Genomic DNA, 14,670 nt, shown 5'->3' with positions numbered 1-14,670 from the left:
GTGAACCAGAGGTGGACGTAATTGATTCCCTTCGTCTTGTACTCGTGGAGGTGCCGCCGGTGGTGGGACAAAGTTACCGAACTAGATCGGGGGTCCTGTTGTGGAGGTCCGTACCCCTGTTATGCGGCTGGTCCGGCAGAGAAAGCTTCCTGGTATGCTGCATGCCCCCTAGGTGGAGGCGACATGGCCAAAGGTGGTGTACCTGAACCCGAAGCAACTGCTACAGCTGACGGAACTGAGCCCTATGAACCCGAAGGAGCAGAAGCTTCCCCCTAGGGCAAATTCGGAGGTGGGGTGGATTCTCTCCAAGTGATCTCCGGAGGAGCGGCCGGAGGTGTTGAGGCTGTGGTCGGCTATCCCCCCCAAGGGTCAGTGGTTCCTCCTCCGGCAGGGACATTTCCTTGATCGTTCGCTTCTGCGGGTGATGTGGGTGCGCTCACGCCACCTTACAAAGGATTTTTGTGCCATTGGGACGCCGTATCCACTGCCCCTGAATGTCCCTAATGTGGTGGCGGCCTCATGATGGCATGCCCCGTAGACCGCCAAGGTCTTTCAACCACTGTCTCATCCGGAGGTTTATTGTTTTCATTTGCTTTGCTCAGTATGGTCACGTTACCATACTAGAGCGTCGTTGAAGGCTCTCCGGACGTACCCCTTTCACTGGAGGAGCATTTCCATCATCTCCGGAGCTGGTTACCGGTGTTTTGCCCTTGTAGCTCCTCGTCTCTCATCCACATAATTAAACAATTTATCTTAGTTTCAAAAAATATATACTATGTTATATAAATATGGAAATATATATATATATAAAAAATTATTTAAAATATGAATAAATTGTTAAATACAAAAGTATATTTTGAATCTCATCACAAAAATTTAATTTTTCATTTTCTTTTTAACGTTTAAAATTTATTTTATTTTCTTTTTTAGTTTAATTTTTTTCTTTAATTATGATGTAATTTAGGTTTGAATAAGGTTACTTGTGAATTTACTTTCAAAATTTTATAAGTTTTAAAAATTTCGAATACAAATTTTATAATAATTATATAATATATTTTTTCCGCAAGTTGTTTTTTTCTATTTTAATAATAATTTAGTATCATTAGTATAATATAACTTTGGAGTTTACATGAATTTTAAACATATTTATTACATTATTTTATGATAAAATTTTCTTTTATATGAACACAATTTATGGTTTAACGTAGATCTATTCATCACATTTTTTACATATTTTCTGAATAATAATATTTAAAAAAATTATATTATTAAATATATGTACATGTATATGTGATGACGCGTGGGAGAGTTATATATGGATGTTTTTAATTGTAGAATCACATCTATATATACTTGATAACTACTGAAATGAAATACAGATAAAATTCCAATCTCTCTCTCTCGGCTCAATACACTCTCTCTCCCTGCGTACATTTATTACTATATATACATACTTACCTATAGTATTATATATATAATATATTACTACAAAGATAATTACATACACACCTAGTATTATATAATAATACACGTCACTCACTATATATATAATATATATATTATATATCACGTTATCAACATGAAAAATCTTGTTTATTTTATATTGGTAAATTTTATTTTTATATAATTTATATTATCTATTTTTTAAAATATGAAAAATCTTACAAATTTTATTTTTTAAACCTCCGACTCTCACCGGAAAATTTTTATGACTTGGTCACTGGATGTAGAAATATATATGTTTTTTATGGGCTTTGTTCATACAATTGCCCGTGAAAATACGGCTACAAGCCAAGATTAGGCCAAGGCTATTATTTTCATTTGTCACTATTTAGATATTCCTTTACAGTCCGAATATTTGATGGTGAAAGATCCATTTGATTTGTGGAATGCATTGAGAGAGAGATTTGAACACTTAAAATATATTACTCTACCCAAATTCCGATATGATTGGCTTAACCTGCAGTTGCAGGATTTTAAAATTGTTACAGAATACAACTATGCTATCCATTAGATTACATTTCAGTTGAAACTCTGTGGATAAATTGTTACTGAGAATAATAAATTGGAAAAGACTTCATCTACCTTTCATGCTTGTAATGTTGTGCTGCGACAACAATATCGTGAGAAAAACTTTCAGAAGTACTCACAGCTTATAACATGTCTTTTATTAACTGAGCAAAATAATGAGTTACCGATGAAAAATTATCAATCCCGGCCCACTGATTTTAGTCCGTTCCCTGAAGCGAACGTGACATTTTCTGAATGAGACTGTGCACGTGGTAGAGGCCGTGAGCGTGGTCGCAGTCGTGAGAGTCAACACGGTCAATATACCCCATACAATCTCCACAGTTTTGCCATTAACATGATGCAAAGTAGACCCCAATATGGGGATATAGCTGAAAATGCTAAAAGGGGAAATAGGCAAATCAGCATGTATAATCGGTGTGACGTTGAAGGCCATTGGGCCAATACCTGCAGAACAACCAAACACCTAGCTGATCTTCATCAAGCCTCATTGCAGAGAAAGGAGAAGGATGTCGACACTAATCATGTTGATAATGATGATGACCCCGATAATGATCTTCTGGATTACGATACAACGCATCTTGATATATCGAATTTTTTAGTAGTTCCAGCAAACCCCCAGTGACAGACATATTATGTCATTTTATGCTATTTTATATTTTGTAATCTTTAAATTATCGCATATTAAATTTTTGTAATGCATTTTGTAATATTTATATTTGCTTTTATTAATATTGTGTTTATTTATATTTGAAGATTAAATGGATGCCAATCAAAATTACGCAAATATGTGTTTCATTGACAGTGCAACGATATATGCTATATTGAAACACGAAAAATATTTCTCCAATTTGAAAATGGAAAAGATTAATGTCAATACAATAAGTGGCAGTGCGAAATTAATTGAAGACCCTAGAGAAGCCAATATATTTCTTCCCGTATGGACGAAAATTGTGTTACAGTATGCATTGTTGGCTACTAAAGCTCGAAGAAGTTTGTTGAAATTTTATGACATTCGGAAAAATAGTTATCACATTTAAACTATGAGTGATATCGATGGTGATTTTTTATTGATCATCAATATCATTGATAAAAGTAAATACATCATTGAGAGATTACCCTCACTCTCTACTGATTTATATTATGTTATATTAGGTGTTGAAATATACCTTACGTTAGATCAAAAGATTACCAATTTTCAAATATAACATGATCGCCTGGGCATCCTGACAGTATAATGATGAAGTGGATAATTGAGAATTCGCATGACCATTCATTAAAAGATAAAAAAGTGTTAAACTCAAATGAGTTAACCTGTGTTGTCTGCACTCGGGGAAAATTGATAACCAGGTCATTACCAGCTAAAGTAGGTATTGAATCACCTACACTTTTGAAAAGAATACACGGGGATATATGTGGACCGATAGACCCACCATGTGGGTCATTTAAATATTTTATGGTGCTTATTGATTCATCTACCAGATGGTCACATGTATATTTATAATCTTGCAATATGACATTTGCGAGATTGCTTGCCCAAATTATTAAATTACGGACACAATTCCCTGATAATCCAATAAGACTTACATCTGGATAATGCTGGTGAATATTCATCAAATGCATTTGATTATTGCATGTCGATTGAAATTAATGTAGAACACCCAGTATACAATCTTACATGTAAGAGTGTTCCAAATTAGTATCCAATTAGTATTTGGTCACGAACCAAATATATCTCATCTATGTATTTTTTAGTGTGTTGTTTATGTTCATATTCCATCCTCAAACGTACAAAATGGATCCTCAATGTAGTTGGGTATTTATGTCGGATACGAATCACCGTAAATTATAAAATATGTTGAACCTATGACGGGTGATTTATTCACTACAAGATTTTTAAATTGTCATTTTGACGAATCATATTTTCCGACAGTAGGGGAATATATAAATGAACCGAAAAGGGATATTAATGGGAAAATTCCATTGAATTTTTATGATCCTTAAACAAAGCTGCTAACACTCTGGCTAAAATAATTGTCCATTATGGAAAAATTGCAAGTGCTAATGAATCAGCGACACACTTAAAGCGTGGTAGACCACTCGGTTCCAAAGACAAACATCCTCGAAAGAAAAGATGAATGGATGATGATAATCATGAAAATATCAGGAATAATATTGATAAACCTCAATATAATGAGGAAATTAACCCAAAAATAATTACTTAAGAAAAACAAGATCTTGAAGAACATGATGAGATTATTGAAAACTCAATTAACTATGTTACTTCAAGAAAATATTTGAATTGTAAAGAGGCAATACTTGATAATGCTTTCGCATACAGTTTAGCACTTGATATAATGGAAGAAAATGACGATCCAGAGCCAAAATCGGTTCATGAATGTCAGCAAACAAATGACTTGCCAAAATGGAAAAATACGATTCAATCAGAGCTTGATTAATTATACAAAAGAGAGGTCTTTGGACCAATTGTTCAAACACCAGATGGTATAAAACCAGTTAGATACAAATGGGTGTTTGTACGAAAAAAAAAAATGAGCATAATGAAATTGTGAGATATAAAGCCCGACTTGTAGTTCAAGGATTCTCACAAAAACTTGGAGTAGATTTTGATGAAATATACTCTCCAGTTGTTTATAAAATAAAATTTAGATACCTTGTGAGCCTAGCAGTTGAGAAAACTCGATATGTGTCTTTTAGACGTAGTTATTGCATATCTTTATAGCTCTTTGGATATTGATATTTATATGAAAGTTTTTTAGGGATTCAATATGCCTGAAGCATACAAATTAAATCCAAAGGAATCATATTCCATCAAATTGAAAAAATCATTGTATGGACTTAAAAAATCAGGGCGAATGTGGTATAACCGTCTCAATGAATGTTTAATAAAAAAAGTCATACTAATGATCCAATATCTCCATGCGTCTTCATCAAGAAAAATGAATAAATTTTGTCATTATTGCAATATATGTTGATGATCTTAATTTAATTGAAACTCCTGAAACGATCCAAATTGCCATTGAATATCTAAAGAAAGAATTTGAGATCAAAGATTTTGGAAAGATAACATATTGTCTGATATTGCAAGTGGATCGTATTAATAATGAAATATTTATCCATCAATCCACATAAACCCAAAAGGTATTAAAGAAATTTTATATGGATAAATCTCACTCTCTAAGTACACTAATGGTGGTTAGATCTATTGATCCCGGTAAAGATCCATTTAGGCCAAAAGAAGAAAATGAACCTTGAAAATTGTACCAAGCCAGATATATAGTTCTCAGTAAATTTACTGGTCAGGTTTAGCACATCCCAAACAAAGCGCCATGGAACGGTATCAAACACATTTTTCGTTACCTTCAGGGGACTCATGTCCTCGGTCTATTTTATTCGAGTGAATCTCGAAATGAATTAATTAGTTATACTGATGTTGGTTATCTTTCTTATCAACAAAAAGCAAAATTTCAAATTGGCTATTTATTTACTTGTGATGAAACCGCAATCTCTTGGAGATTTGCTAAAAAAACGATAACAACTACTTTTTCAAACCATGACGAGGTTTTAGCAATTCAGGAAGCCAGTTGTGAATGTGTTTGGTTGAGGCTATGACTCTCCATATTGAAAAAAACGACTGTGGCTTTATTTGTGATGATGTATTACCTCCTATAAAATCATTTGAAGATAATACAACTTGTATAACTCAATTAAATGGATGAAATATCAAAGGACACATATATACTTATTATATATATATACTTACCTATAGTATTATATATAATATATTACTACAAACATAATTACATAAATATATATACCTATACAAACATAATTACATACATATATATATATATATATTTACCTAGATTCGCTTCTTTGACTATTTTTATTTTATTTTATTTTTTTAAATGAGGGTTCCACTTTTAAAATAATACTTCCTTTTTCTCGTGAGAGATTCTTTTGTTAGGGACACAATATATTTTAAGGTAATGTAAGTTAGTAAGTTAATAATAATAAGTTATGATAATATTTTATTATTTTTTATATTAGTAGTGTTAGTGGTATTTTAAATATTTTTATAATTATATCTTAATAAAATATATGCAATATGGATATCATTTTGTAGATAATAAAATTTTATATATATAAATGAATAAAAAAATATATATATTTATTTATCAATACCATAAATTAATTTTATAAAAAATGAGAAGTTTTAAAGGTAGATAAAAATATTTGGTAATTGATGAAAGATATAGAAATAAACGGTTTTTAGTGGGTCCTACATGTAAGATTTTTAGAAGTTTAATTAAGCTAAGGATCATGTGCTGATATCATACTTTAATTCAGCATTGCTGAATCTGATTATTAAATGGATAAAATTACATTTTTAGCGTTCTATTAAGTAATACTAAATGAGATTAACGGCCGCGATTAACTTCAGCCGTGCTGATTTTTACAATTTCAGCATGATATCCATGTTTGTTTAATTAAATTAATTTATATTTGTTAATTATGTTTAAAATTGATAAAATTATCAAAAGGGTGTTTGACGAGTTTTTTGAAAAACTTTTAGTTTATTCAACAGCTTTTAGCTGATTGACCAGTCAAACAGTTAATTTTAGGTGTTTAGTAAATTAGCTTTTTGGAATAGTTTTTTGACCCAAAAAGCTAATTTCTGAAAAGCTAACTTACCCAGCATTTTAAAATAGCTTTTTCAATTTAAATTTTTTATTCTTTATTTGTTCTTAAAAATTTATTATGCATTTTACATAATAAATATATTTTGATTATTTATTAATTATATTAGAATATTTTATTATATTATAGTTTTACTTTTATAAATTTAAAATAATTAATTTTTATATATAAATTATTTTAATTTTAAAATATATAAATTTATTAAAATCAACGCAAAGTAGAAAATATAAATATTAATAATTTATTTTTATATTAAAATTACATTATATTAAATTTATATTAAAAATAAATTAAATTTCTTGAAAATTATAAATATAACGAATTAATAGATAATTAACATAATAAATATATACAAAAAAAATTATTATTTTATATTTTACATCATTTTTAATAGAAAAAACTATTTATATTTTTCAAGAAAAATATATTATTTTTTAAATATAACTATAATAAAAATAAATACTATTTTATAACACTTTTACAATTTTCAATAACTAATAACAAAAATTTTCGAACATTATAAACTCAAAAGAACATCAATTGAATATATTATAAAAAAGATAAAATAGAAATGTCCGCAATTGTCATTTTACGTATAAACAACTAATATCAAACAGTTGTTTTACCAAATATTTTAATACAAACAGCTAATCGAATCAGCTATTCAAACTAGCTAATTGAATCAGCTAACACCTATCAGCTAATTGAATCAACTAACATCTATCAACTAATTGTCAACACGCTCCAAAACTGGAAATGAATCATCTTTTGTGAAACGTACAAAAATATGGAAAATGGGTCACGTGAACGGATGGAATATGATAAAAGAAAAAAAAGCGGGTAAGTTGCACTGTTGAAAAAATAATAATAATAATAATAATAATAATAATAATATTTACTTAATTATTTTAATAATAAAAGCATCTTAATTTAACCGAAACTATAAATGTATAAAAATGTGATACTACCTCCCTCCGTTCAAGACTAAATTTTCCATTTACCTTTGGCATTATTGTTTTAACATTAAAGATATTCTTATGTTTGTATAATTTTTTGTATAAATGTCATTATATTAGTATTATAAGACACTAATAAAATATTTTTGTCATTTTTCCTTGACTTTTACTATATTTTGATATAATAATAGATATTCAAATATCAACAAACAAAAAATAAATAGGAAGTTTAGTCTTGGACAGAGGGAGTATTATTTATGTGTTATTTTTTTGTTTTTTTAGATATATGTAATATTAAAAAGATAATATATTGAGAAGATAATTAATTAAATTTTCGACAGTAACATTTAAATTAGGTGATATAAATATATATTGTTCAATATAAAATAAGCAAATAAATTATACATTTTTTTTACTTTCTTCGTCGGGCTTTTTATGTTATATTGTGTGGACATGAAGATTAAGAAATAAGGATAATAAAATTGTGGGTGGATATTTTTTTTATTATAAATATATTATGTATAAGTTAACGGATAAAATATATGCCATAATTATCCTGAACAGAAAAATTATTTTATAATTTAATTATAGTAAAATGATAGTGACAAGTTAATAAAATTTGACTTTAAAAATTACTTATAAAAATATGATTAGACACCACTAATATTATGTATAGACATCATTTTTTCAATATCTATATTTAATCGATAAACCCATCAATCTCCAATATTTAGAATATTAAAAATTAATCGTGTGAAATATTTTAATTTATTCAAATGATCCTTTTATTAAAATGTTACTCCATCCGTCCCATGTAATATGAGAGTGTTACTGTAGATACGAGACTTTAGTTAAAGTATAATTATTAAGTAATTATGAAGTGTATTAGTAAAAATAATTATTGTATAGTAAAAATAATTGTAGATTAAGATTAAGATAACTAAATAATTTAATTAAGATTAAAAAAATTATAAAATTTAAAATAAAATTAAAGTGTTATATTTATATTTCCAAAAAATGAAAGGACAAATTATGTGGGACGGACGAAAAGAAAAAATAGAGACAACTTATGTGGGACGAACGGAGTATATATTTAATAACAACAATTAATTTTCACAATTAAATAAAATTTATAACTACACCGTGCATAGCACGGCTCCCCCCTTAGTAGTATTATATGATAATATACGGCACTCACTATACAAATATATATAGATTATATAACAGATATATATTTATACCATATATAATATATATTATTTTTATCAGGCACATATTCCTTCCGTTCAAGCTAATTTGTCCACTTTAATTAAAGTATGAAATTTTAGGTATTATGTAATTGTAAGTAATTAAAAAGTGTCAATAAAAATAATTATAGATTAGTGAATAGTTTAATTAAAATAATAAAAATATATAAATTATGAATTTTAAACTTTGATTAAAATGTATAATTATATTTTTTTTTAAAAAAAAAAAACAAGGGCAAACTAAAATAAAAAAAAAGTGGACAAATTATTTGAAACAAATGAAGTAATAATTCAATATAAATATTATTTTTATATTATTAACACTTCTTTAAATTATAATATAATAAAAGAGAATAAATATAATAAAAGATAATTAAATTATGGTACAATAATTTAATTTAAAAATATAAATGTAAAAATTAAAATATATCAATATATCTTATACTATTATTTATTATTATCTATTATTAAAATTATTACCAATAATTATTATATACAAAAAAAAAAAAATATTGTTAAATTTATCTATAAATAATATTAATAAATTGTAAAAATAATTATTAATTTTTATATAAAATAATTATTGAATGTGATATTTATTGAAGAAATTATTTTTTATATTAGATTGAAAAAAATAAAATAAAATAAAAAATATTTATAATATTTATAAAATATATTCCATCTATTCAGTATTATTTTTATTGGGGTGATAACTAGAATAAAAAATTAACTTTATTTTGAAAGTTTGAGAAAAATATAAAAAATAATTAAGTATATGTAATTATGTATATGAATTAAGTTAGTGATTAAAGAGAATAATATGTAATACTTATAGTGATATTTGTACGTAGTAAATAAAAATTAATAGTTAAATATAATTTTTTTTGCAAAAATTAATAATAAGATAAATTTAATAAAATATAAAAAAAGAAAAATAAAAAAATTACGAACAAAAATATAAAATATAAAAAAATTGTACATCGCACGGGTTTTCTACTAGTTAAAAAATAATTTATTACATGCATATTAGATCAAATTAATTAACTGTATAATCCAATACTCTTAAATTGAGCGTCCAAAAAAATAAAATTAGTCCAGAGAATGAAAAGAAAATTATTTTGGCCATATTTATTTTTTAATAGTGTTGGATATGGGTCATCGATCAAATAAGAGGTTCAACATCTTCGAGTCTCTTGCACAGCGGAAATGAGAAATATATTGACGTAAAAACAACTTTACAACGTGGTTGTCGTACGATTGAAACTGCCATGTGTTAATCAAGCACTAGTCAATGGCTAAACAAGAGCATAATGAATGATAAACAACACACTGATTTGTTTATCCAGTTTAGTATTAAAACCTATGTTTTGAGGATTCCAATTCACAAGTCTTTTACTAAACTAAACACTAGTTTTACGCCATTCAAGGAACGTATCCTCTACCTAAGCTCATTCTTTGTTTTAAAAATACAAATAGACGGACTGTTACAACGTGATAATAACTCCAACAGACATACCATCAAGCTAAGAATAAAGTTGATTCCATATTGGTTGTCTCCTCCGGTTTCAACTCCGTTTTCTCCTTCTTCTTCACAACTTCAAAACACCATCGATGAACCTTTCAAGTTGAGTGCAACAAACAATAGTCTTCTCATGCATCTCTTCTACATGAGATAAGTCGTTTTGCCCCATTTCATTAAATGATCAACAGATTCTCAGGTTTGACTAGTCCAAATATGACTCCTCGTTCATGGGATCTGTTTGTGACATATCTGTCAAAACTATATTAGACAACAGCTCCGAAAACATGTCAAAAATTTGCTCATTGTAAAAAATAAGAAAATGTTGTAATATTAATATAGGGATAGCTAATAGAAATATTAATTACTTCTACCGCTAACCACTATTTTATATATTGTATATAATATAATATATGTTTGTATATGTAAGCCATATGTATGTATATATGCAGTGGGGTAAAATATGTATGTGAATATATATATTATGTATAATGATTATGTGGTGGTGAGTGATGTGAATAGATGTGAGAAATCTTTTAATAGATAAAGTAATGTTAAAGGAGCTGACAGGAGATGAGGGGGTGAATTTTATATATTTAGTACAGTCCTATTTATAGACAAATGAAAGACCTGCCACTAAGTACATATATTACATACGTGAACAATTCGTGGCCAATGTAAAATAGCATCCATAATTTATACATGAATCTATTACGTGTATACTTCATAACACTCCCCCTTAGATGCTCTTGTACAAAGAATGTGTCTAATTAAAACTTTACTAGAAAAAAACCCCGTGGAAAAAAATCCTAGTGAAGAAAAAAGAGTACACCATTCTTGTATTGATTCTCCCCATGATCTGAGCATTATTTAAGATCTCTGAATCGATGCATCCCAATTTTCTTCACCAATTTTTTAAATGTTGCAGTCAGTAATGCCTTGGTTAATATATCCGCTAAATTACAATCTGATCGAATTTGTTGCACATTAATTTCACCATTTTTTTGTAGATCGTGAGTAAAAAAGAATTTTGGTGAAATATGTTTCTTTCTATCTCCTTTAATGTAACCCCCTTTGAATTGAGCTATACAAGCCATATTATCTTCATACAATGTAGTTGGGAGAATTTTATCAGCAGGGATCAACCCGCAATATTTCATAATATGTTAAGCCATTGACCTCAACCAAACACATTCTCGACTAGCTTAATGTATTGCCAATATTTCAAAATGATTTGAAGAAGTGACAGTTAAAGTTTGTTTCATCAATCTCTAGGAGATCACTGTTTCACCACAAGTGAATATATAACCAGTTTGAAACTTGGCTTTATGAGGATCAGATAAATATACTGCATCGGCAAAACCAATCAATTCATGTCGAGAATCTTTCGAGTAAAATAATCCGAGATCAATTGTTCCTTGGAGATAGCGAAGAATGTGCTTAATCTCATTCAAATGTTGTCGAGTAGGCGATGAGCTGAATCTTGCTAATAAATTTACAGCAAATGATATGTCTGGTCGGGTGCTGTTAGCAAGATACATCAATGCGCCTATAGCACTCATATATGACACTTCTGGGCCAAGTGTTTCTTCGTTTTCTTTTTTTGGTCTAAATGGATCCTTTCATGGATCAAAGGTTCTGACGATCATTGAGGTACTTAGCGGATGTGACTTATCAATCAGAAATTGTTTAAGTACTCTTTTGGTATAATTTGATTGGTGGATAAAGGTTCCACTCTCCAAATGCTCAATTTGCAAACCAAGAAAAAATTTATTTTTTCCAAAATCTTTGATCTCAAACTCCTTTTTCAGATATTCAACAATTTTTTGGATTTTATCAGGAGTTCCAATTAAATTGAGATCATCAACATATACAACAATGATTACAAATTCTGACTCATTTTTCTTTATGAAAACACATGGAAATATAAAGTCATTTATGTAATCTTATTTTATTAAGCTTTCCCTGAGACGATTGTACCACATTCGGCCTGATTGCTTGAGCCATACAAAGATTTCTGCAACTTGATAGAATGTGATTCTTTTGGCTTTGATTTGAATGATTCAGGTATATTAATCCCTTATGGGATTTTCATATAGACATCATTGTCTAAAGAGCCGTAAAGATAGATAGTAACCACATCCATTAATCGCATATGAAGATTATAGTGTACTTGAATGCTATTCCATCCATGACCGGCGAATATGTTTCTTCAAAATCAATGTCCGGTCTCTGGGAAAAACCCTGGGCTACAAGCCTTGCTTTATATCTTGTGATATCATTATTTTCATTTCGTTTTCTCACAAACACCCACCTATAGCCAACAGGTTTTACATTTATAGGTGTTTGGACTATAGGGCCGAATACTTGTCGTTTATTCAATAAGTCCAATTCAGACTTAATTGCGTCTTTCCATTTTGCCTAATTATCTCTTTGTTGACATTCATCAACTGATTTTCGTTCATAATCCTCGTCGTCTTTCATTATATCGAGTGCTACAGAATATACAAATGCATTATCAATATTTTTTTCTTTCTATTCCAATATTTTCCATTGGTGATATAGTTAACAGAAGTTTCAATAACTTCATCATCACTTTCATCAGAGTTTTTAGTATCAACTTCTTCAATAGTTGTACTGACCTTTTCAGGTATTTGATCATTGTTGATTTCTTCACCAATATTTACAATTTTCTTCTTTCGTGGATTCTTATCCTTGGAACCCAACGGCCTGCCGCGTTTTACGCGGGCAGCATGCTCATTAGAACTCGGCACCTTCCATTCTGGGATATTTATTTTAGCTGGTGCATTTGCTGCTGCTATATATGATTTCGTAACTCTAGCAGCATCATTAAAAGCATCAGGCAATTGATTTGCAATTTTTTGCAAATGCACAATTCTTTGAACTTCAAGTTCACTATTTTTCGTACAAGGATCAAATTTAAGTGGTATTTTCCACGAAATTTCTTTTTTCAGTTGATTACTGTCTCCCCTAATGTCGGGAAATGAGATTCATCAAAGTGACAGTCTGCAAACCTTGTAGTAAATTAATCACCCGTTGTTGGTTCAAGATATTTCACAATCGAGGGTGATTCATACACGATATATATACCTAAGCTTCTTCGAGGTCCCATTTTCATACGTTGGGGTGGCGTAATTGGCACATAAACAACAGCACCCAAAAATTCCCCGGTGAGATATATTTGGTACTTTTCCAGATACCAATTGAGTAGGGGAATAAAAATGATAACTTGTCGGCCTTATTTTCACAAGGGTTGTTGTATGCAATATGGCATGTCCTCAAGATGATACAGGAAATTTAGACCTCATTAACAATGGTCTAGCAATTAATTACAATCTTTTGATAAAGGATTCAGCCATGACATTTTGCGTATGTACGTGGGGAACAGGATGTTCCACAGTAATCCCAATTAATATGTAGTAATCATCAAATGTATGTGATAAATACTCTTTAGCATTATCTAAACATATTTTCTTTATCGGGTGATCTGAAAATTGTGCTCGCAATTTAATTATTTGTGCAAGTAGTCTAGCAAAATCTAGATTGCGAGTAGATAACAAACATACGTGTGATCATCGCGTTGACGAGTCGATTAGTTCCATAAAGTACTTGAAGGGTCCACACGGTGGATCTATTAGTTCACAAATATCACCCTGAATTCTTTCCTGAAAAGTTATGGATTCAAATCCAACCTTTGTTGGAGATGTCCTGATTATTAATTTCCCTTGGGAACAGGCAACACAAGAAAATTCATTCGGACTCAAAATATTTTTTTTTTTCAATGAGTGGCCATTTGAATTTTCAACAATTCGCCTCAGCATTACATTGTCAGGATGGCCAAGTCGATCGTGCCAAGTTTTAAATTCGCTAGTAGTCATTTGCTCTATTATGTGATATGTTTCAACGTCACTGTCTTTTGAATAATATAGGCCGGAAGAAAATGATGACAATTTTTCTTTCACAATTCTTTTGCCATTAACAATCTGAGTTATCATGAGATACTCATTTTCTGCCTCATTCAATGTTTCAATGTGATACCCATTTTTCCGAATATCACTGAAGTTCAGTAAATTCCTTCGAGCTTTGCTCCAGAACAAGGTATTTTCAGTTGCCATTTTTGTCCCTTTAGGGAGAAATACAATAGCTTTTCCTGAGCCTTCAATCATTTTTTATACAC

This window comes from Andrographis paniculata, unplaced genomic scaffold (assembly GCF_009805555.1).
Source record: "Andrographis paniculata isolate CXL003 unplaced genomic scaffold, ASM980555v1 Contig71END, whole genome shotgun sequence".
NCBI classification, from domain to species: Eukaryota; Viridiplantae; Streptophyta; class Magnoliopsida; order Lamiales; family Acanthaceae; genus Andrographis; species Andrographis paniculata.
Note: the sequence above shows the minus strand (reverse complement) of the source record.